Source organism: Cetorhinus maximus, chromosome 19 (genome assembly GCF_964194155.1).
Source record: "Cetorhinus maximus chromosome 19, sCetMax3.hap1.1, whole genome shotgun sequence".
In the NCBI taxonomy this organism is placed as follows: domain Eukaryota; kingdom Metazoa; phylum Chordata; class Chondrichthyes; order Lamniformes; family Cetorhinidae; genus Cetorhinus; species Cetorhinus maximus.
The window spans coordinates 67,798,193-67,821,662 of NC_135897.1; the positions used below are offsets into that span (position 1 = coordinate 67,798,193).

General features: G+C 45.6%; 1 long non-coding RNA gene across 1 annotated transcript; it reads left to right on the forward strand.

Annotated features, from left to right (window-relative positions):
* The first annotated feature begins 215 nt into the window (after positions 1–215).
* On the forward strand, positions 216–7,157 carry LOC144694218 (uncharacterized). The gene is made up of 4 exons (XR_013579686.1): positions 216–334; positions 4,833–5,036; positions 5,318–5,518; positions 7,039–7,157. It is a non-coding gene; the product is annotated as an uncharacterized LOC144694218 (long non-coding RNA).
* Positions 7,158–23,470: the final 16,313 nt, after the last annotated feature.

A 23,470-nucleotide genomic window follows, 5' to 3' on the forward strand; every position in this document is an offset into this window, starting at 1 on the left:
TTGGAGAGTCACCATGTAGTAAATTATGTACAGAACAATACCATGTTTGGAAATTTCAATGTCTAATTTCTCAGATTTAACATCGTGTCATTTAAGTAGAACAAAACAGATTGAGTCCCATCTAGACTGAACTATAATTTTGTTCCTACAGTTACATCACCTGCACCTACTACAACTACTCCTGTTGGAACATCAGCATCTGTACAATCAACACTTACAAAACCAGTCTTTCCAACCACATTGGGAGCAACAACTGCACAGAGCTCCACTCAACCACCAGCAACTGAATCCACAACAACCTCAACAACAGGGATCAGTTCCACAACAGCAGCAAGTAATAAAACAATACACTATCAGGCATTTTACATTGCATGTCCTGGTAGGAAAGCAATTGCCGGATTATTTTAAAAAGAAATGCTAAAATATTATGTATTTTTAGTGCATATTTATGCATATATTTTGTGACCATGTATGGACAGCATTAAGTTAGAGTACATTATTGTTGAACCTACCTTGGCCCAGCCATCGTCAGCTGCTTCATCAATGACCTTCCTTCCATCATAAGGTCAGAAGTGGAATGTTCGCTGATGATTGCATAATCTCCAGCACCATTCGAGACTCCTCAGATACTGAAGCAGTCCATGTCCAAATGCAGCAAGATGTGGATAATAACCAGGCTTGGGCTGACATGACATTCGCACCACACAAGTGCCAGGCAATGGCCAACTCCAACAAGAGGGAATCTAACCATTCCTCCTTAACATTCAGTGGTATTACCATCGCTGAATCCCCACTAGCAGCATCCTGGGGGTTACCATTGACCAGAAACAGAACTGGGCTGGCCATATAAATACTGTGGCTACAGGGGTTCGGAATCCTGAAACTAGTAACTCATCTCCAACACAAGGCAGGAATGTGATGGAATGTACTGCTCCAACAACACTCAAGAAGCTTGACACCATCCAGGACAAAGCAATTCACTTGAATCACATCCCGTCCATCGCCTTCAACACCCCCTCTGCCACCACTGACGCACAGTGGCAGCAGTGTGTACCATCTGCGAGATGCAGTGCAGGAATTCACCAAGGCTCCTGACACAGCACCTTCCAAACCCATGACCGTGACCATCTGGAAGGACAGGGGCAGCAGACACATGGAAACACCACCTGGAAGTTTCCCTGCAAGCCACTCACCATCCTCACTTGGAAATATAATGCCGTTTGTTTTATTAATTCATGGGATATGGGCGTTGCTGGTTGGGCCAGCATTTATTGCCCATCCCTAGTTGCCCTTGAGAAGGTGGTGGTGAGCGGCCTTCTTGAACCACTGCAGTCCATGAGGTGTAGGTACAACCACAGTGCTGTTAGGAAGGGAGTTCCAGGATTTTGACCCAGTGACAGTGAAGGCGATATGTTTCCAAATCAGGGTGGTGAGTAAGTTGGAGGGGAACTTCCAGGTGGTGGTGTTCCCATTTATCTTGTGCCCTTGTCCTTCCAGATGGTAGTGGTCATAGTTTTGGAAAGTGCTGTCTAAAGTGCCTTGGTGAATTCCTGCAGTGCATCTTGTAGATGGTACACACTGCTGCCACTGTGCGTTGGTGGTGGAAGGAGTGAATGTTTGTGGATGTGGTGCCAATCAAGCTGCTTTGTCCTGGACGGTGTCAAGCTCCTTGAGTGTAGTGGGAGCTGCACTCATTCAGGCAAGTGGGGAGTGTTCCATCACACTCCTGACTTGTGCCTTGAAGATGGTGGACAGGCTTTGGGGAGTCAGGAGGTGGCTTACTCATCGCACGATTCCTATCCTCTGACCTGCTCTTGTAGCCACAGTATTTATATGGCTATACCAGTTCAGTTCCTGTTCAATGGTAACCCCCAGGATATCGATAGTGGGGGATTCAGTGATGGTAATGCCATTGAACATCAAGCGGTGATGGTTGGATTCTCTCTTGTTGGAGGTGATCATTGCCTGACACTTGTGTGGCAAGAATGTTACTTGCCACTTCTCAGCCCATGTCTGGATATTGTCCAGGTCTTGCTGCATTTGGACATGGACTGCTTCAGTATCTGAGGTGTCACAAATGGTGCTGAACATGTTGCAATCATCAACGAACATCCCCACTTCTGACCTTATGATGGAAGGTATTTGATGAAGTACTGAAGATAGTTGGACCGGGGACACTATCTTGAGGAAATCCTGCGGTGATGTCCTGGAGCTGAGATGACTGACCTCCAACAACAACAACCATCTTTCTTTGTGCTAGGTATGGCTCCAATCAGTGTAGACTTTTCCCCCTGATTCCTCTTGACTCCAGTTTTGCCAGGGCTCCTAGATGCCAGACTCTGTCAAATGCGGTCTTGATATCAAGGGCAGTCACTCTCACCTCAGCTCTGGAGTTCAGCTTTTTTGTCTAAGCTGGAACCAAGGCTGAAATGAGGTCAGGAGCAGAGTGACCCTGGCGGAACCCAAACTGAGCATCAGCGAGCAAGTTATTGTTAAGCAAGTGCTGCTTGACAGCACTGTTGATGACCCCTTCCATTATTTTACTGATGATGGAGAGTAGACTGATGGGGCTGTAATTGAGGGTTGGATTGTTCCTGCTTTTTGTGTACAGGACATACCTGGGCAATTTTCCACATAGTCGGGTAAATGCCAGTGTTGTTGTACTGGAACAGCTTGGCTAGGGACGCGGCAAATTCTGGAGCACAAGTCTTCAGGTCTATTGCCAGAATATTGTCAGGGCCCTTTGCAATAGACTTTGCAGTATCCAGTGCCTTCAGCCATTTCCTGATATCATGTGAAGTGAATCAAATTGGTGGAAGGCTGGCATCTATGATGCTGGGGACCTCTGGAGGAGACCAATATGGATCATCCAGTTGACACTTCTGGCTGAAGATTGTAGCAAATGCTTCAGCCTTATCTTTTGCCCTGATGTGGTGGGCTCCTTGATCATTGAGGATGGGGACATATGTGGAGCCTCCTCCTCCAGTGAGTTGTTTAATAGTCCACCACCATTCACAACCGGATGTGGCAGGACTGCAGAGCTTTGATCTGATCCATTGGTTGTGGGATTAGCCCTATCATTTGCTGCTTATGCTGTTTGGCATGCAAGTACTCCTGTGTTATAGCTTCACCAGGTTGACACCTCATTTTTAGGTATGCCTGGTACTGCTCCTGGCATGCCCACCTGCACTCTTCATTGAACCAGGATTGATCCCCTGGCTTGATGGTAATGATAGAGTAGGGGATATGCCAGGCCATGAGGTTACAGATTGTGTTCAAGTACAATTCTGCTGCTGCTGATGGCCCACAGTGCCTCAAGGATGCCCAGTCTTGAGTTGCTAGATCTGTTCGAAATCTATCTCACTTAGCATGGTGGTAGTGCACACAACACAATGGAGGGTATCCTCAATGTGAAGGTGGGACTTCATCTCCACAAGGATCGTGTGGTGGTCACCCCTACAGATGCATCTGCGGCAGGCAAGTTGGTGAGGATGAGTTCAAGTATGTTTTTCCCTCTTGTTGGTTCCCTCACCACCTGCCGCAGACCAAGTGTAGCAGCTATGTCGGCCAGCTCGGTCAGTGGTGGCGCTACCAAGCCACTCTTGTTGATGGACATTGAAGCCCCCCATCCAGAGTACAATTTAGGCCCTTGCCACCATCAGTGCTTCCTCCAAGTGGTGTTCAACATGGAGGAGCACTGGTTGAACAGCTGAGGGGGGGGCAGTAGGTGGTAATCAGCAGGAGGTTTCCTTGCCCATGTTTGACCTGATGCCACGGGACATCATGGGGCCCGAAGTCGATGTTGAGGACTCCCAGGGCAATTCCTTCCCCCCCAACCGTATACCGCTGTGCCGCCTCCTCTGCTGGGCCTGTCCTGCCGCTGGGACAGGATATGGTGATGGTGGTGTCCGGGACATTGTCTGGAATGTATGATTCCGTGAGGATGTCTATGTCAGGCTGTTGCTTGACTAGTCTGTGAAACTGCTCTCTCAGTTTGGGCACTAGGTCCCAGAGATTAGTAAGGAGGGCTTTGCAGGGTTGAAAGGGCTGCAATTGCCGTTGTTATTTCTGGTGCCTAGGTTGATGCCGGGTGGTCTGTCCAGTTTCACTCATTTTTTGGACTTTAAAGCATTTGGTTACAACTGAGTGGCTTGCTGGGCTATTTGAGAGGGCATGTAAGACTCAGTCACATTGATGTGGGACTGCAATCATGTGTAGACCACACTAGGTAAGGACGACAGAGGTCCTTCTCTAAAGGACATCAGTGAACCAGATGGGTTTTTACAACAATCGACAATGCTTCCACGGTCATCGTTAGACTTTTAATTCCAGGTCTTTCTTGAATTCAATTTCCACAATCTGCAATGGCAGGGATCAAACCCAGGTCCCCAGAGCATTATCTTGGGTCTCTGGATTACTATTCCACCGACAATAACACTCTGCCACTGCCTCCCGTACACCGTCGCTGGGTCAAAATCTGGGTACTCCCTCCCTAACAGCACTGTGTCTGTACCTACACCACAATGACTGCAGCAGTTCAAGAAGGCAGCTCACCACCACCTTAAAGGCAATTAACGATGGGCAATAAATGCTGAACTAGCAAGTGATGCCCATATCCCATGAATGAATTAAAACAAATTAAAAAGGTTGACATTTTGTTGCTTCCAATTCTCAACTGAAAATACTACACTTAACAACATAATGATAGAATGATATCATAGGATATTTCCGTACTATATTACTCAGGTGTTGTGTAATGCAATTTAAATAGAACAAGTAAGTTCCAGTCTGATGTTATATTCTAAGGTTGAATTTTCATTTTGTTGTCACAGCATCAACTGCTCTGACTACAGCTACTCCTGCTAGATTGTTTACACCTGTACAGTCAACAACTACAACACCAATAATTACATTAGCAACAACAAATGCAACAGAACCAACAACTACAGAGAACTCCACCCAGTCATCAACTACCTCAGCAACTAAATCCACAACATTCTCAACAACAGGAACTGGTTCATCAACAGCAGAAAGTAGTAAGGGTCAGATCTTTTTCTTTAACAGCTATTTCATGCTGATGATTCTGAATATAATAAAACTCACACCAGAGTCTCTGACAGAATTGAAAAACAGTTAAATTTTGCTGCTTTAAATCACAGCTGGAGTGAGAACTCTTAACTCCATGAGCATAGAAAGATGTTATCATTGGACATTGCAATAGGATATTATTCAAATGTTGCATAATGTAATTCATAGACCAAATTAGATTCAATCTCATGTTATATTCTAAGGCAATATTGTCATTTCATTGACTTAGCTACATCAACTGCCGCAACTAATACTACTCCTCCTGGGACAAATACATCTGAAGAATTAACAACTACAATCCCAAACCTTGCATCCATTTCAGGAGCAACAAGCACAACAGAACTAACTACTACAGAGAGCTCCACGAAACTACCAACAAATGAAGCAGCAACTGCCTCAACAACAGGGCTCAGTTCATCAACAAGAGTTTGTAAGGATCAGACCTTCTCTTTAACAGTTATTTTGTACTGAATTCAGACCCCAATTTGATAATTCATCCAAACGACAGGATCTCCAACATAAAAGCGACTCCTCACTTCATCCACTGGAGTATCAGCCTTTTTATCCTTAAATCAATAACTTTCAGATTTAGATGCAAAAGGGCGACCAACTGAGCCGTGACTAACACTAGACACCAGTTCCATTAACAACAAGAAATAGTGAAGATCAGACCTTTTCTTTAACATCCATCTTGTGCCGATCGTAATGAAAATGATCCCGAAGTTGTGACAGAATTAGAAACTGGTTATATTTTGTTGATTTATAATTACAACTGGAGTGACAAAAATGAACAATCTAAGCATAGAAAGACTAAAAGGCAGGACATTGTAATGCTATGTTACAGAAATGATACATTATATTGTTATGAAATTATACCGCATTAGTTCTTGGTCAGATTCAGTTAGGGACCAATAACTTTTTGTTTAAAGTTGACAAAGTTTAAGATTTAAGAAACTTGTTAACAGAATAAAGCCACAAGATTGTGGATTTTGAACAAATAAAAATAAAATTTACCATAAAAGTCAGAAAAATAAAACAATTTACAACCTATCTTGGACTCTAACATTAAGAATTAACATGAGGTAAACATGAACTAACAGGCAAACTGTGATTGAAACGCCACACTACACATGAAATAGCAAATGCAACCAAGACAGGTCCCACAGATTTCTCAGCAACAAACCCAGGCATCAGTGAACACTGTGAGATAAATAATCTCACTGAAACTCTCTCATTCTCGAATGACTCCAAAGTTCTCGCTTTTGAGGACCTAGCCTCTGAATTCCCTCTGAGGCTGCCCCCGCCCAGACTGCCTCAACGACTGCACCCCTCCCAAGGTTTCAATCTCATCACCCAAGACTCAATTGCCCTGGCGTTCCAAGTATGCACCTCAAACTCTAGGCCCAGCCATCTTTAGCTGCTTCATCAATTACCTTCTTTCCATCATAAGGTCAGAAGTGGGGATGTTCGCTGATGATTGCATAATCTCCAGCACCATTCATGACTCCTCAGAACTTTATTAAGCTCCACCCATCTCCATGATGAAGTAACCTTCCAGGGCTCACTGAATGCTTTGAAACTAATTGTAGCTCAAGCTCCAAAAACATAACAACCCTCTGGATGACATTTCCTTGCAAGCAGTATAGGCACCTCATCTCCAATCCTCCAATTTAGTAAACCCATCTGCTGTTTTATCATCTTACTTTTCTAACTGTTAACCTCTTAAGTCAACATGGCCCCGACCTTTTAAGTGTAATAGACTTCAAGCTGCTTTAGTTTCATTTATCCCATTTTCAACAGTTAAACATTAATCTTCCCAGAACTAAAAATTGTCTCTAAAGTTTTACCATGAGCCTGAACTAAGTATTTATAACAATAATTTAAATAAAATAAGTAATGGTGGAGTCTCATCTAACATTTTAAAGTTAAATTTTCATTTTGTTTATACAGCTACATCAACTGCTACAACTACAACAACACCTGCTGAGACATTCTCTATAACCCTACAAACAACTGCAACACCAATCTTTCCATCCACAACAGCACCAGCAAGTACACCAGAACCAGCAACAACAGAGAGTTCCAGTCAGCTGTTAACAAGTCAATTCACGGCAACAACCTCAACAACAGGAATCAGTGTGTCACCAGCAGGAATTAGTAATGGTCAGATCTTATTTTTAATAGCTTTTTCATACTGATGGTGCTCAAAATAATGTCCTGAATCTTCCGAGACCCGGAGCGCCAAAATCAGGACTGAAGTGTGTGATGCGCGTCAGGATCCATTGGAAGCCCTGATGTGCTCACATACACTGTAATTGCCCAGGATGTTTAAAACTCCCCATGGTTTGGTTTGCAGTGCCTGGGACACTATGTGAATGTCTCTTACACTAATCTCAGTGAAGGGGATTTGGGCTAGGTACACGCTACTTACCGGGATACTCACCATGGAAATTCCACACAGTTTAATCTCTGACGTGACTCAGTGATTAAAGGTGCAATTGAACTGATTTCAAACAAGACCCCCATCCCCCACCACCGTAATTATCCCCCCCGGCCTGAGCTGAGTTTCTCTCCCATCACCACCCCATGACACCACTATCCGCACCCCACAATCTGACCCGACTAATCCCTGAGCCAACCTATTACACCCCGACCTGACCCACCTACACATCCCCTGATTGAACTACCCATCTGACCACCCTCCAACCCAAATACCCATCCGCAGCCGGAACTGACACTATCCCCAAACCGACTCAACTACCCCACAAGCTGACCAAGCTACCCATCCCTGACCCAAGTACCCACCCTGACCATACCAACACGCTAGCCCCAACTAAACCCTCCAACCTAACCTGACTTCGCCCTGACCTGACCCAACGACACACGCCCAAACCGAAAACCCCGGTGACCCAACCTAACTACCCACTGCAACCTGACCTGACTACACTCTAATGCAACTGGCTCCCCCCGCCAAACCCAACTAACCATTCCAGTCCCACTCTCTCACTCAGCCACTCAAACCCACTGAGAGACTTGAGACTGTTAAAATCTTACCCGAATAACGCAGCTAATGTTGTAAACAGGGGATATGCCCTCTCTTGCCCATCTTCTCTTCGGCTCGCAGGACTTCCCCTTGAAAGGGTGTGTTGATCTATCACAGCTGTGGCTGGATCAACAGTTCTGAAAAGGGGAGAAAAGTTTGGGTGCAGAAATCTTTGCGGGGGCAGTGGCAATGCACCCGGCATCAATGCTCACCAGAAAATCCGGGCAATTGTCACTCACTCCAGAGTTTTGGATGGAATTAAAAACTGGTTCTATTTTCATTTATTATAATCACAGTTGGAGAGTCACCATGTAACAAATTATGTTCCATGTTTGGAAATTTCAATGTCTAATTTCTCAGATTTAACATCATGTCATTTAAGTAGAACAAGAAAGATTGAGTCCCATCTAGACTGAACTATAATTTTGTTTCTACAGTTACATCAACTGCACCTACTACAACTTCTCCTGTTGGAACATCGGCATCTGTAGAATCAACAACTACAACACTAGTCTTTCCAACCACATTGGGAGAAACAACTGCACAGAGCTCCACTCAACCACCAGCAACTGAATCCACAACAACCTCAACAACAGGGATCAGTTCCACAACAGCAGCAAGTAATAAAACAATACACTATCAGGCATTTTACATTGCATGTCCTGGTAGGAAAGCAATAGCAGGATTATTTTAAAAAGAAATGCTAAAATATTATGTACTTTTAGTGCATATTTATGCATATATTTTGTGACCATGTATGGACAGCATTAATTTAGAGTACAAAACAAAAACAGAATTACCTGGAAAAACTCAGCAGGTCCGGCAGCATTGGCGGAGAAGAAAGGAGTTGACTCGAAACGTCAACTCCTTTCTTCTCCACCAATGCTGCTGGATCTGCTGAGTTTTTCCAGGTAATTGTGTTTTTGTTTCGGATTTCCAGCATCCGCAGTAGTTTTTTGTTTTTATCTCTGTGATTAATTTAGAGCACATTATTGTTGAACCCAGTTAGGCCCAGCCATCTACAGCTGCTTCATCAATGGCCTTCCTTTCATCATAAGGTCAGAAGTGGGGATATTCGCTGATGATAGCATAATCTCCAGCACCATTCGAGACTCCTCAGATACTGAAGCAGTCCATGTCCAAATGCAGCAAGATGTGGATAATATCCAGGCATGGGCTGACATGACATTCGCACCACACAAGTGCCAGGCAATGACCAACTCCAACAAGAGGGAATCTAACCATTGCTCCTTAACATTCAGTGGTATTACCATCGCTGAATCCCCCACCATCAGCATCCTGGGGGTTACTGTTGACCATAAACTGAACTGGTCTAGCCATATAAATACTGTGGTTACAGGGGCTCCGAATCCTGAAGCTAGTAACTCATCTCCACCACAAGGCAGGAGTCGGATGGAATGTACATCTCCAACAACACTCAAGAAGCTTGACACCATCCAGGACAAAGCAACTCACTTGATTGACATCCCATCCATCACCTTCAACATTCCCTCCGCCACCACTGACACACAGTGGCAGCAGTGTGTACCATCTGGAAGATGCAGTGCAGGAACTCACCTAGGCTCCTCACACAGCACCTTCCAAACCCATGACCATGATCATCTGGAAGTACAGGGACAGCAGACACATGGAAACACCACCTGAAGTTTTGCTGCAAGCCACTCACCATCCTCACCTGGAAATATAATGCTGTTTTTTTAAATTAATTCATGGGATGTGGGTTTTGCTGGCTCGGCCAGCATTTATTGCCCATCCATAATTGCCCTTGAGAAGGTGGTGGTGAGCTGCCTTCTTGAACCACTGCAGTCCATGTGGTGTAGGTACACCCACAGTGCTGTTAGGAAGGGAGTTCCAAGATTTTGATCCAGTGACAGTGATGGAATGGTGATATATTTCCAAGTCAGTGTGGTGAGTGACTTGGAGGGGAACTTCCAGGTGGGGGTGTTCCCATCTATCTGCTGCCCTTGTCCTTCTAGATGGTAGCAATCGTGGGTTTGGAAAGTGCTGTCTAAAATGCCTTGGTGAATTCCTGCAGTGCATCTTGTAGATGGTACACACTGCTGCCAATGTGCGTTGGTGGTGGAAGGAGTGAATGTTTGTGGATGTGATGCCTATCAAGTGGGCTGCTTTGTCCTGGATGGTGTCAAGCTTCTTGAGTGTTGTGTGACCTGCACTCATGCAGGGGGTGGTGGTGTGTGTCAGCTTCACCTCTGACTTCTGAGCGGTCTGAATCGCTCCCACTCCCTGGGTTCTAGACCTTGGACTTATTTGGGGGTTGTGACAAAGTGCAGCAGACAACTGGTTTTGGTGCAAGAAAAAACTGGGTTTATTGAAGTGACAAATGAACTTATAACACTGAGATTATATAGACCTACAATGTACACAGTTAAGAATGGGGAGCACACAGCATAACAAGGGAAAAAGCACGCTACTAATCCCCTTACCCTTGTCCTAACCCCAAAACCTAACTAAATTGAACTAGGAGAGGTCAGTGATCATGCTCACCAACCAGGGTCCCTTGACAGTTCGAAGTCCAGCCAGGTAAGCCGGTTGCAGTTTTGGGGTACGCTCTTTGTGTCCTCTGGGGCCTGCCGTCCCCACGTGGTCCTGGTCTGTGGATTCTTCAGTTGGGTAAGGGATGTGGTTGTGGGTGGTCGATCTTCGTGGAGGGCTGCGGTTGCGGCCTTGTTGTCTTCGGTTGAGCCTGCCACCCCGTGCCCCTCGCCGTAATGTTGTCTGCGGGTCTGCAAACCTCCAGATTTCCTTCCTCTGCTTGGCTCAGCTCCCTGCTTAAACTTTGCTTCAACCGCTCCAAAAGCTGCTCACCCCCTTCGTAACCGGTGGCCCAGTTATACTTTTTCTTTGAATTTCTTATCTGACACCAAATCAAGGTTAGTTCTTTGTCTGATTTGGGCTTCTTCAGGTGATTGTTGTCTCATTGTTTTTAATGGGCTCGCGTGATGTTTATCATTGTCATCCTGTCCCCGTAACTAGTCTTGAACTGAAAGCCATTGTATATGTGGAGTATTGATAGGTTTGCATTAATTGCATTCATTGCTGCCTTCCTGCCTTAATAGTTAGTAGCGATTATTTATGCAAGATTTTGATGGGCTTTAGTTTCATATAAGATGAAGTCTTTCTCTGGGTTGATTGTTTTAAAGGGAAGAATGCACATTCTGTCACCGCTCGTTGTCTGGTTACAGGCAACAATACACAATGCATTCAACAAGCCCGGGCATGTCCAGTCCCAGGTCTTCATGGGCTGCAGGGTTCTACACTTAACTCAGCAGTTGGGTCCTCTGCCATAAAAGACCAAAAGTCATATCCTTGTTGATGATATGAAAAATGTGGGAATTTGGAGAACCCTTCACTCACCAAGGCAAGTGGGGAGTGTTCCATCACACTCCTGACTTGTGCCTTGAAGATGGTGGACAGGCTTTGGGGAGTCAGGAGGTGGCTTACTGATCGCATGATTCCTAGCCTCTGACCTGCTCTTGTAGCCACAGTGTTTATTTGGCTATTCCAGTTCAGTTTCTGTTCAATGGTAACTCCCAGGATGTCGATAGTGGGGGATTCAGTGCTGGCAATGCCATTGAACATCAAGCGGTGATGGTTGGATTCTCTCTTGTTGGAGGTGATCATTGCCTGACACTTGTGTGGCAAGAATGTTACTTGCCACTTCTCAGCCCATGTCTGGATATTGTCCAGATTTTGCCTCACTTGGACATGGACTGTTTCAGTATCTGAGGTGTCACAAATGGTGCTGAACATTGTGCAATCATCAACAAACATCCCCTCATTAGCGAATATCCCCACTTCTGACCTTATGATGGAAGGTATTTGATGAAGCAGCTGAAGATAGTTGGACCGAGGACACTACCTTGAGGAACTCCTGCAGTGATGTCCTGGAGCTGAGATGACTGACCTCCAACAACCACAACCATCCTTCTTTGTACTAGGTATGACTCCAACCAGTGTAGACTTTCCCCCCTGATTCCTCTTGACTCCAGTTTTGCTAGGGCTCCTAGATGCCGCACTCTGTCAAATGCGGTCTGGATGTCAAGGGCAGTCACTCTCACCTCAGCTCTGGAGTTCAGCTTTTTTGTCTAAGCTGGAACCAAGTCTGTAATGAGGTCAGGAACTGAGTGACCCTGGCGGAACCCAAACTGAGCGTCAGCGAGCAAGTTATTGTTAAGCAAGTGCTGCTTGACAGCACTGTTGATGACCCCTTCCATTATTTTACTGATGATGGAGAGTAGACTGATGGGGCTGTAATTGAGGGTTGGATTGTTCCTGCTTTTTGTGTACAGGGCATACCTGGGCAATTTTCCACATAGTCGGGTAAATGCCAGTGTTGTTGTACTGGAACAGCTTGGCTAGGGACGCGGCAAATTCTGGAGCACAAGTTTTCAGGTCTATTGCCAGAATATTGTCAGGGCCCTAGAAACTAAAAATTGTCTCTAGGTTTTACCATGAGCCTGAACTAAGTATTTATAACAATATAATTTAAATAAAATAAGTAATGGTGGAGTCTTATCTAACATTTTAAAGTTAAATTTTCATTTTTTTATACAGCTACATCAACTGCAACAACTACAACAACACCTGCTGAGACATTCTCTATAACCCTACAAACAACTGCAACACCAATCTTTCCATCCACAACAGCACCAGCAAGTACACCAGAAGCACCAACTGCAGAGAGTTCCAATCAGCTGTTAACAAGTCAATTCACGGCAACAACCTCAACAACAGGAATCAGTTTGTCACCATCAGGAATTAGTAATGGTCAGATCTTATTTGTAACAGCTTTTTCATACTGATGGTGCTCAAAATAATGTCCTGAATCTTCCGAGACCCGGAGCGCCAAAATCAGGACTGAAGCGTGTGATGCACGTCAGAATCCATTGGAAGCCCTGATGTGCTCACATACACTGTAATTGCCCGGGATGTTTAAAATTCCCCATGGTTTGGTTTGCACTGCCTGGGACACTATGTGAATGTCTCTTACACTGCTCTCAGTGAAGGGGATTTGGGCTAGGTACACACTACTTACTGGGATACTCACCATGGAAATTCCACACAGTTTAATCTCTGACGTGACTCAGTGATTAAAGGTGCAATTGAACTGAATTCAAACAAGACCCCCATCCCCCACAACCGTAATTATCCCCCCCGGCCTGAGCTGAGTTTCCCTCCCATCAGCACCCCATGACACCACTATCCGCACCCCACAATCTGACCGATTAATCCCTGAGCCAACCTATTTCACCCCGACCTGACCCACCTACACATCCCCTGACTGAACTACCCATCTGACCGCCCTCCGACCCAAATACCCATCCGCAGCCGGACCTGACACTATCCCCAAACCGACCCAACTACCCCACAAGCTGACCAAGCTACCCAGCCCCGACCCAACTACCCACCCTGACCAGACCAACACCCTAGTCCCAACTAAACCCTCCAACCTAACCCGACTTCGCCCTGACCTGACCCAACTACACACCCCCAACCTGAAAACCCCGGTGAACTAACCGAACTACCCACTGCTACGTGACCTGACTACACTTTGATGCGACTGGCTCCCCCCTCCAAACCCAACTAACCATTCCTGTCCCACCACTCACTCACTCAGGCACTCAAACCCACTGAGAGACTTGAAACCTTTTAAATCTTACCTGAATAATGCAGCTAATGTTGTAAACAGGGGAGATGCCCTCTCTTGCCCATCTTCTCTTCGGCTCACAGGACTTCCCCTTGAAAGGGTGTGTTGATCTATCACAGCTGTGGCTGGATCAAAAGTTCTGGTTGAAAAGGGGTGAAAAGGTTGGGTGCAGAAATCTTTGCGGGGGCAGTGGCAATGCACCCGGCATCAACGCTCACCAGAAAATCTGGGCAATTGTCAATCACTCCAGAGTTTCGGATGGAATTAAAAACTGGTTCTATTTTCTTTTATTATAATCACAGTTGGAGTGTCACCATGTGTCAAATTATGTACAGAACAATACCATGTTTGGAAATTTCAATGTCTAATTTCTCAGATTTAACATCATGTCATTTAAGTAGAACAAGACAGATTGAGTCCCATCTAGACTGAACTATAATTTTGTTTCTACAGTTACATCAACTGCACCTACTACAACTACTCCTGCTGGAATATTGGCATCTGTACAATCAACAACTACAACACCAGTCTTTCCAACCACATTGGGAGAAACAACTGCACAGAGCTCCACTCAACCACCAGCAACTGAATCCACAACAACCTCAACAACAGGGATCAGTTCCACAACAGCAGCAAGTAATAAAACAATACACTATCAGGCATTTTACATTGCATGTCCTGGTAGGAAAGCAATAGCAGGATTATTTTAAAAAGAAATGCTAAAATATTATGTACTTTTAGTGCATATTTATGCATATATTTTGTGACCATGTATGGACAGCATTAATTTAGAGTACAAAACAAAAACAGAATTACCTGGAAAAACTCAGCAGGTCCGGCAGCTTTGGCGGAGAAGAAAGGAGTTGACTCGAAACGTCAACTCCTTTCTTCTCCGCCAATGCTGCCGGACCTGCTGAGTTTTTCCAGGTAATTGTGTTTTTGTTTCGGATTTCCAGCATCCGCAGTAGTTTTTTGTTTTTATCTCTGTGATTAATTTAGAGTACATTATTGTTGAAGCCAGTTAGGCCCAGCCATCTACAACTGCTTCATCAATGACCTTCCTTTCATCATAAGGTCAGAAGTGGGGATATTCGCTGATGATTGCATAATCTCCAGCACCATTCGAGACTCCTCAGATATTGAAGCAGTCCATGTCCAAATGCAGCAAGATGTGGATAATATCCAGGCATGGGCTGACATGACATTCGCACCACACAAGTGCCAGGCAATGACCAACTCCAACAAGAGGGAATCTAACCATTGCTCCTTAACATTCAGTGGTATTACCATCGCTGAATCCCCCACCATCAGCATCCTGGGGGTTACTGTTGACCAGAAACTGAACTGGTCTAGCCATATAAATACTGTCTCTACAGGGGTACGGAATCCAGAAGCTAGTAACTCATCTCCACCACAAGGCAGGAGTCGGATGGAATGGACATCTCCAACAACAATCAAGAAGCTTGACACCATCCAGGACAAAGCAATTCACTTGATTGACATCCCATCCATCACCTTCAACATTCCCTCCCCCACCACTGACGCACAGTGGCAGCAGTGTGTACCATCTGGAAGATGCAGTGCAGGAACTCACCTAGGCTCCTCACACAGCACCTTCCAAACCCATGACCATGACCATCTGAAAGTACAGGGACAGCAGACACATGGAAACACCACCTGAAGTTTTGCTGCAAGCCACTCACCATCCTCAACTGGAAATATAATGCCTTTTTTTTTAATTAATTCTTGGGATGTGGGCTTTGCTGGCTGGGCCAGCATTTATTGCCCATCCCTAGTTGCCCTTGAGAAGGTGGTGGTGAGCGGCCTTCTTGAACCACTGCAGTCCATGTGGTGTAGGTACACCCACAGTGCTGTTAGGAAGGGAGTTCCAAGATTTTGATCCAGTGACAGTGAAGGAATGGTGATATATTTCCAAGTCAGTGTGGTGAGTGATTTGGAGGGGAACTTCCAGGTGGGGGTGTTCCCATCTATCTGCTGCCCTTGTCCTTCTAGATGGTAGCAATCGTGGGTTTGGAAAGTGCTGTCTAAAGTGCCTTGGTGAATTCCTGCAGTGCATCTTGTAGATGGTACACACTGCTGCCAATGTGCGTTGGTGGTGGAAGGAGTGAATGTTTGTGGATGTGATGCCTATCAAGTGGGCTGCTTTGTCCTGGATGGTGTCAAGCTTCTTGAGTGTTGTGGGACCTGCACACATGCAGGGGGTGGTGGTGTGTGTCAGCTCACCTCTGACTTCTGAGCGGTCCGAATCACTCCCACTCCCTGGGTTCTAGACCTTGGAATTATTTGGGGGTTTTGACAAAGTGCAGCAGACAACTGGTTTTGGTGCAAGAAAAAAATCTGGGTTTATTTTAGTGACAAATGAACTTATAACACTGAGATTATACAGACCTACAATGTACACAGTTAAGAATGGGGAGCAAACAGCATAACAAGGCAAAAAGCACGCTACTAATCCCCTTACCCTTGTCCTACCCCCAAAACCTAACTAAATTGAACTAGGAGAGGTCAGTGATCATGCTCACCAACCAGGGTTCCCTGACAGTTCGAAATCCAGCCAGGTAAGCCGGTTGCAGTTTTGGGGTACGCTCTTTGTGTCCTCTGGGGCCTGCCGTCCCCACGTGGTCCTGGTCTGTGGATTCTTCAGTTGGGTGGGGGACGTGGTTGTGGGTGGTCGATCTTTGTGGAGGGCTGCGGTTGCGGCCTTGTTGTCTTTGGTTGAGCCTGCCACCCCGTGCCCCTCGCCGTAATGTTGCCTGCGGGTCTGCAAACCTCCAGATTTCCTTCCTCTGCTTGTCTCAGCTCCCTGCTTAAACTTTGCTTCAACCGCTCCAAAAGCTGCTCACCCCCTTCGTAACCGGTGGCCCAGTTATACTTTTTCTTTGAATTTCTTATCTGAAACCAAATCAAGGTTAGTTCTTTGTCTGATTTGGTCTTCTTCAGGTGATTGTTGTCTCATTGTTTTTAATGGGCTCGCATGATGTTTATCATTGTCTTCCTGTCCCCGTAACTAGTCTTGAACTGAAAGCCATTGTATATGTGGAGTATTGATAGGTTTGCATTAATTGCATTCATTGCTGCCTTCCTGCCTTAGTAGTTAGTAGCGATTATTTATGCAAGATTTTGATGGGCTTTAGTTTCGTATAAGATGAAGTCTTTCTCTGGGTTGATTGTTTTAAAGGGAAGAATGCACATTCAGTCACCGCTCGTTGTCTGGTTACAGGCAACAATCCACACTGCACTCAACAAGCCCGGGCATGTCCAGTCCCAGGTCTTCATGGGCTGCAGGGTTCTACGATTAACTCAGCAGTTGGGTCCTCTGCCATAAAAGTCCAAAAGTCATATCCTTGTTGATGATATGAAAAATGTGGGAATTTGGAGAACCCTTCACTCACCAAGGCAAGTGGGGAGTGTTCCATCACACTCCTGACTTGTGCCTTGATGATGGTGGACAGGCTTTGGGGAGTCAGGAGGTGGCTTACTCATCGCATGATTCCTAGCCTCTGACCTGTTCTTGTAGCCACAGTATTTATTTGGCTATTCCAGTTCAGTTTCTGTTCAATGGTAACCCCCAGGATGTCGATAGTGGGGGATTCAGTGATGGCAATGCCATTGAACATCAAGCGGTGATGGTTGGATTCTCTCTTGTTGGAGGTGATCATTGCCTGACACTTGTGTGGCAAGAATGTTACTTGCCACTTCTCAGCCCATGTCTGGATATTGTCCAGGTTTTGCCTCATTTGGACATGGACTGTTTCAGTAACTGAGGTGTCACAAATGGTGCTGAACATATTGCAATCATCAGCAAACATCCCCACATTAGCGAATATCCCCACTTCTGACCTTATGATGGAAGGTATTTGATGAAGCAGCTGAAGATAGTTGGACCGAGCACACTACCTTGAGGAACTCCTGCGATGATGTCCTGGAGCTGAGATGACTGACCTCCAACAACCACAACCATCCTTCTTTGTGCTAGGTATGACTCCAACCAGTGTAGACTTTCCCCCTTGATTCCTCTTGACTCCAGTTTTGCTAGGGCTCCTAGATGCCACACTCTGTCAAATGCGGTCTGGATGTCAAGGGCAGTCACTCTCACCTCAGCTCTGGAGTTCAGCTTTTTTGTCTAAGCTGGAACCAAGTCTGTAATGAGGTCAGGAACTGAGTGACCCTGGCGGAACCCAAACTGAGCGTCAGTGAGCAAGTTATTGTTAAGCAAGTGCTGCTTGACAGCACTGTTGATGACCCCTTCCATTATTTTACTGATGATGGAGAGTAGACTGATGGGGCTGTAATTGAGGGTTGGATTGTTCCTGCTTTTTGTGTACAGGGCATACCTGGGCAATTTTCCACATAGTTGGGTAAATGCCAGTGTTGTTGTACTGGAACAGCTTGGCTAGGGACGCGGCAAATTCTGGAGCACAAGTCTTCAGGTCTATTGCCAGAATATTGTCAGGGCCCTAGAAACTAAAAATTGTCTCTAGGTTTTACCATGAGCCTGAACTAAGTATTTATAACAATATAATTTAAACAAAATAAGTAACGGTGCAGTCTCATCTAACATTTTAAAGTTAAATTTTCATTTTGTTTATACAGCTACATCAACTGCAACAACTACAACAACACCTGCTGAGACATTCTCTATAACCCTACAAACAACTGCAACACCAATCTTTCCATCCACAACAGCACCAGCAAGTACACCAGAAGCACCAACTGCAGAGAGTTCCAATCAGCTGTTAACAAGTCAATTCACGGCAACAACCTCAACAACAGGAATCAGTTTGTCACCATCAGGAATTAGTAATGGTCAGATCTTATTTGTAACAGCTTTTACATACTGATGGCGCTCAAAATAATGTCCTGAATCTTCCGAGACCCGGAGCGCCAAAATCAGGACTGAAGCGTGTGATGCGCGTCAGAATACATTGGTAGTCCTGATGTGCTCACATACACTGTAATTGCCCAGGATGTTTAAAATTCCCCATGGTTTGGTTTGCACTGCCTGGGACACTATGTGAATGTCTCTTACACTGATCTCAGTGAAGGGGATTTGGGCTAGGTATACACTACTTACCGGGATACTCACCATGGAAATTCTACACAGTTTAATCTCTGACGTGACTCAGTGATTAAAGGTGCAATTGAACTGAATTCAAACAAGACCCCCATCCCCGAGCACCGTAATTATCCCCCCCGGCCTGAGCTGAGTTTCTCTCCCATCACCATCCCATGACACCACTATCCCCACCCCACAATCTGACCCGACTAATCCGTGAGCCAACCTATTACGCCCCGACCTGACCCATCTACACATCCCCTGACTGAACTACCCATCTGACCGCCCTCCGACCCAAATACCCATCCGCAGCCGGACCTGACACTATCCCCAAACCGACCCAACTACCCCTCAATCCAACCAAGCTACCCATCCCTGACCCAACTACCCACCCTGACCGTACCAACACCCTAGTCCCAACTAAACCCTCCAACCTAACCCGACTTCGCCCTGACCTGACCCAACTACACACCCCCAACCCGAAAACCCCAGTGAACTATCCGAACTACCCACTGCAACCTGACCTGACTACACTCTGATGCGACTGGCTCCCTCCTCCAAACCCAACCAACCATTCCTGTCCCACCACTCACTCACTCTGCCACTCAAACCCACTGAGAGACTTGAAACTTTTAAAATCTTACCCAAATAACGCAGCTAATGTTGTAAACAGGGGACATGCCCTCTCTTGCCCATCTTCTCTTCGGCTCGCAGGACTTCCCCTTGAAAGGGTGTGTTGATCTATCACAGCTGTGGCTGGATCAACAGTTCTGGTTGAAAAGGGGTGAAAAGGTTGGGTGCAGAAATCTTTGCAGGGGCAGTGGCAATGCACCCGGCATCAACGCTCACCAGAAAATCCGGGCAATTGTCACTCACTCCAGAGTTTCGGATGGAATTAAAAACTGGTTCTATTTTCTTTTATTATAATCACAGTTGGAGTGTCACCATGTAACAAATTATGTTCCATGTTTGGAAATTTCATCATCTAATTTCTCAGATTTAACATCATGTCATTTAAGTAGAACAAGAAAGATTGAGTCCCATCTAGACTGAACTATAATTTTGTTTCTACAGTTACATCAACTGCACCTGCTACAACTACACCTGTTGGAACATCGGCATCTGTACAATCAACAACTACAACACTAGTCTTTCCAACCACATTGGGAGCAACAACTGCACAGAGCTCCACTCAGCCACCAGCAACTGAATCCACAACAACCTCAACAACAGGGATCAGTTCCACAACAGCAGCAAGTAATAAAACAATACACTATCAGGCATTTTACATTGCAAGTCCTGGTAGGAAAGCAATAGCAGGATTATTTTAAAAAGAAATGCTAAAATATTATGTACTTTTAGTGCATATTTATGCATATATTTTGTGACCATGTATGGACAGCATTAATTTAGAGTACAAAACAAAAACAGAATTACCTGGAAAAACTCAGCAGGTCCGGCAGCATTGGTGTAGAAGAAAGGAGTTGACTCGAAACGTCAACTCCTTTCTTCTCTACCAATGCTGCTGGACCTGCTAAGTTTTTCCAGGTAATTCTGTTTTTGTTTCGGATTTCCAGCATCCGCAGTAGTTTTTTGTTTCTATCTCTGTGATTAATTTAGAGTACATTATTGTTGAAGCCAGTTAGGCCCAGCCATCTACAGCTGCTTCATCAATGACCTTCCTTTCATCATAAGGTCAGAAGTGATGATATTCGCTGATGATTGCATAATCTCCAGCACCATTCGAGATTCCTCAGATACTGAAGCAGTCCATGTCCAAATGCAGCAAGATGTGGATAATATCCAGGCATGGGCTGACATGACATTCGCACCACACAAGTGCCAGGCAATGACCAACTCCAACAAGAGGGAATCTAACCATCGCTCCTTAACATTCAGTGGTATTACCATCGCTGAATCCCCTACCATCAGCATCCTGGGGGTTACTGTTGACCAGAAACTGAACTGGTCTAGCCATATAAATACTGTGTCTACACGGGTTCGGAATCCTGAAGCTAGTAACTCATCTCCACCACAAGGCAGGAGTCGGATGGAATGTACATCTCCAACAACACCAAAGAAGCTTGACACCATCCAGGACAAAGCAATTCACTTGATTGACATCCCATCCATCACCTTCAACATTCCCTCCGCCACCACTGACGCACAGTGGCAGCAGTGTGTACCATCTGGAAGATGCAGTGCAGGAACTCACCTAGGCTCCTCACACAGCAACTTCCAAACCCATGACCATGACCATCTGAAAGTACAGGGACAGCAGACACATGGAAACACCACCTGAAGTTTTGCTGCAAGCCACTCACCATCCTCACCTGGAAATCTAATGCCGTTTTTTTTAATGAATTCATGGGATGTGGGCTTTGCTGGCTGGGCCAGCATTTATTGCCCATCCCTAGTTGCCCTTGAGAAGGTGGTGGTGAGCTGCCTTCTTGAACCACTGCAGTCCATGTGGTGTAGGTACACCCACAGTGCTGTTAGGAAGGGAGTTCTAAGATTTTGATCCAGTGACAGTGAAGGAATGGTGATATATTTCCAAGTCAATGTGGTGAGTGACTTGGAGGGGAACATCCAGGTGGGGGTGTTCCCATCTATCTGCTGCCCTTGTCCTTTTAGATGGTAGCAATCGTGGGTTTGGAAAGTGCTGTCTAAAGTGCCTTGGTGAATTCCTGCAGTGCATCTTGTAGATGGTACACACTGCTGCCAATGTGCGTTGGTGGTGGAAGGAGTGAATGTTTGTGGATGTGATGCCAATCAAGTGGGCTGCCTTGTCCTGGATGTTGTCAAGCTTCTTGAGTGTTGTGGGACCTGCACTCATGCAGGGGGTGGTGGTGTGTGTCAGCTTCACCTCTGACTTCTGAGCGGTCTGAATCGCTCCCACTCCCTGGGTTCTAGACCTTGGACTTATTTGGGGGTTGTGACACAGTGCAGCAGACAACTGGTTTTGGTGCAAGGAAAGAATCTGGGTTTATTGAAGTGACAAATGAACTTATAACACTGAGATTATACAGACCTACAATGTACACAGTTAAGAATGGGGAGCAAACAGCATAACAAGGCAAAAAGCACGCTACTAATCCCCTTACCCTTGTCCTACCCCCAAAACCTAACTAAATTGAACTAGGAGAGGTCAGTGATCATGCTCACCAACCAGTGTTCCCTGACAGTTCGAAATCCAGCCAGGTAAGCCGGTTGCAGTTTTGGGGTACGCTCTTTGTGTCCTCTGGGGCCTGCCGTCCCCACGTGGTCCTGATCTGTGGATTCTTCAGTTGGGTGGGGGACGTGGTTGTGGGTGGTCGATCTTTGTGGAGGGCTGCGGTTGCGGCCTTGTTGTCTTTGGTTGAGCCTGCCACCCCGTGCCCCTCGCCGTAATGTTGCCTGCGGGTCTGCAAACCTCCAGATTTCCTTCCTCTGCTTGTCTCAGCTCCCTGCTTAAACTTTGCTTCAACTGCTCCAAAAGCTGCTCAGCCCCTTCGTAACCGGTGGCCCAGTTATACTTTTTCTTTGAATTTCTTATCTGAAACCAAATCAAGGTTAGTTCTTTGTCTGATTTGAGCTTCTTCAGGTGATTGTTGTCTCATTGTTTTTAATGGGCTCGCATGATGTTTATCATTGTCTTCCTGTCCCCGTAACTAGTCTTGAACTGAAAGCCATTGTATATGTGGAGTATTGATAGGTTTGCATTAATTGCATTCATTGCTGCCTTCCTGCCTTAGTAGTTAGTAGCGATTATTTATGCAAGATTTTGATGGGCTTTAGTTTCGTATAAGATGAAGTCTTTCTCTGGGTTGATTGTTTTAAAGGGAAGAATGCACATTCAGTCACCGCTCGTTGTCTGGTTACAGGCAACAATCCACACTGCACTCAACAAGCCCGGGCATGTCCAGTCCCAGGTCTTCATGGGCTGCAGGGTTCTACGATTAACTCAGCAGTTGGGTCCTCTGCCATAAAAGTCCAAAAGTCATATCCTTGTTGATGATATGAAAAATGTGGGAATTTGGAGAACCCTTCACTCACCAAGGCAAGTGGGGAGTGTTCCATCACACTCCTGACTTGTGCCTTGATGATGGTGGACAGGCTTTGGGGAGTCAGGAGGTGGCTTACTCATCGCATGATTCCTAGCCTCTGACCTGTTCTTGTAGCCACAGTATTTATTTGGCTATTCCAGTTCAGTTTCTGTTCAATGGTAACCCCCAGGATGTCGATAGTGGGGGATTCAGTGATGGCAATGCCATTGAACATCAAGCGGTGATGGTTGGATTCTCTCTTGTTGGAGGTGATCATTGCCTGACACTTGTGTGGCAAGAATGTTACTTGCCACTTCTCAGCCCATGTCTGGATATTGTCCAGGTTTTGCCTCATTTGGACATGGACTGTTTCAGTAACTGAGGTGTCACAAATGGTGCTGAACATATTGCAATCATCAGCAAACATCCCCACATTAGCGAATATCCCCACTTCTGACCTTATGATGGAAGGTATTTGATGAAGCAGCTGAAGATAGTTGGACCGAGGACACTACCTTGAGGAACTCCTGCGATGATGTCCTGGAGCT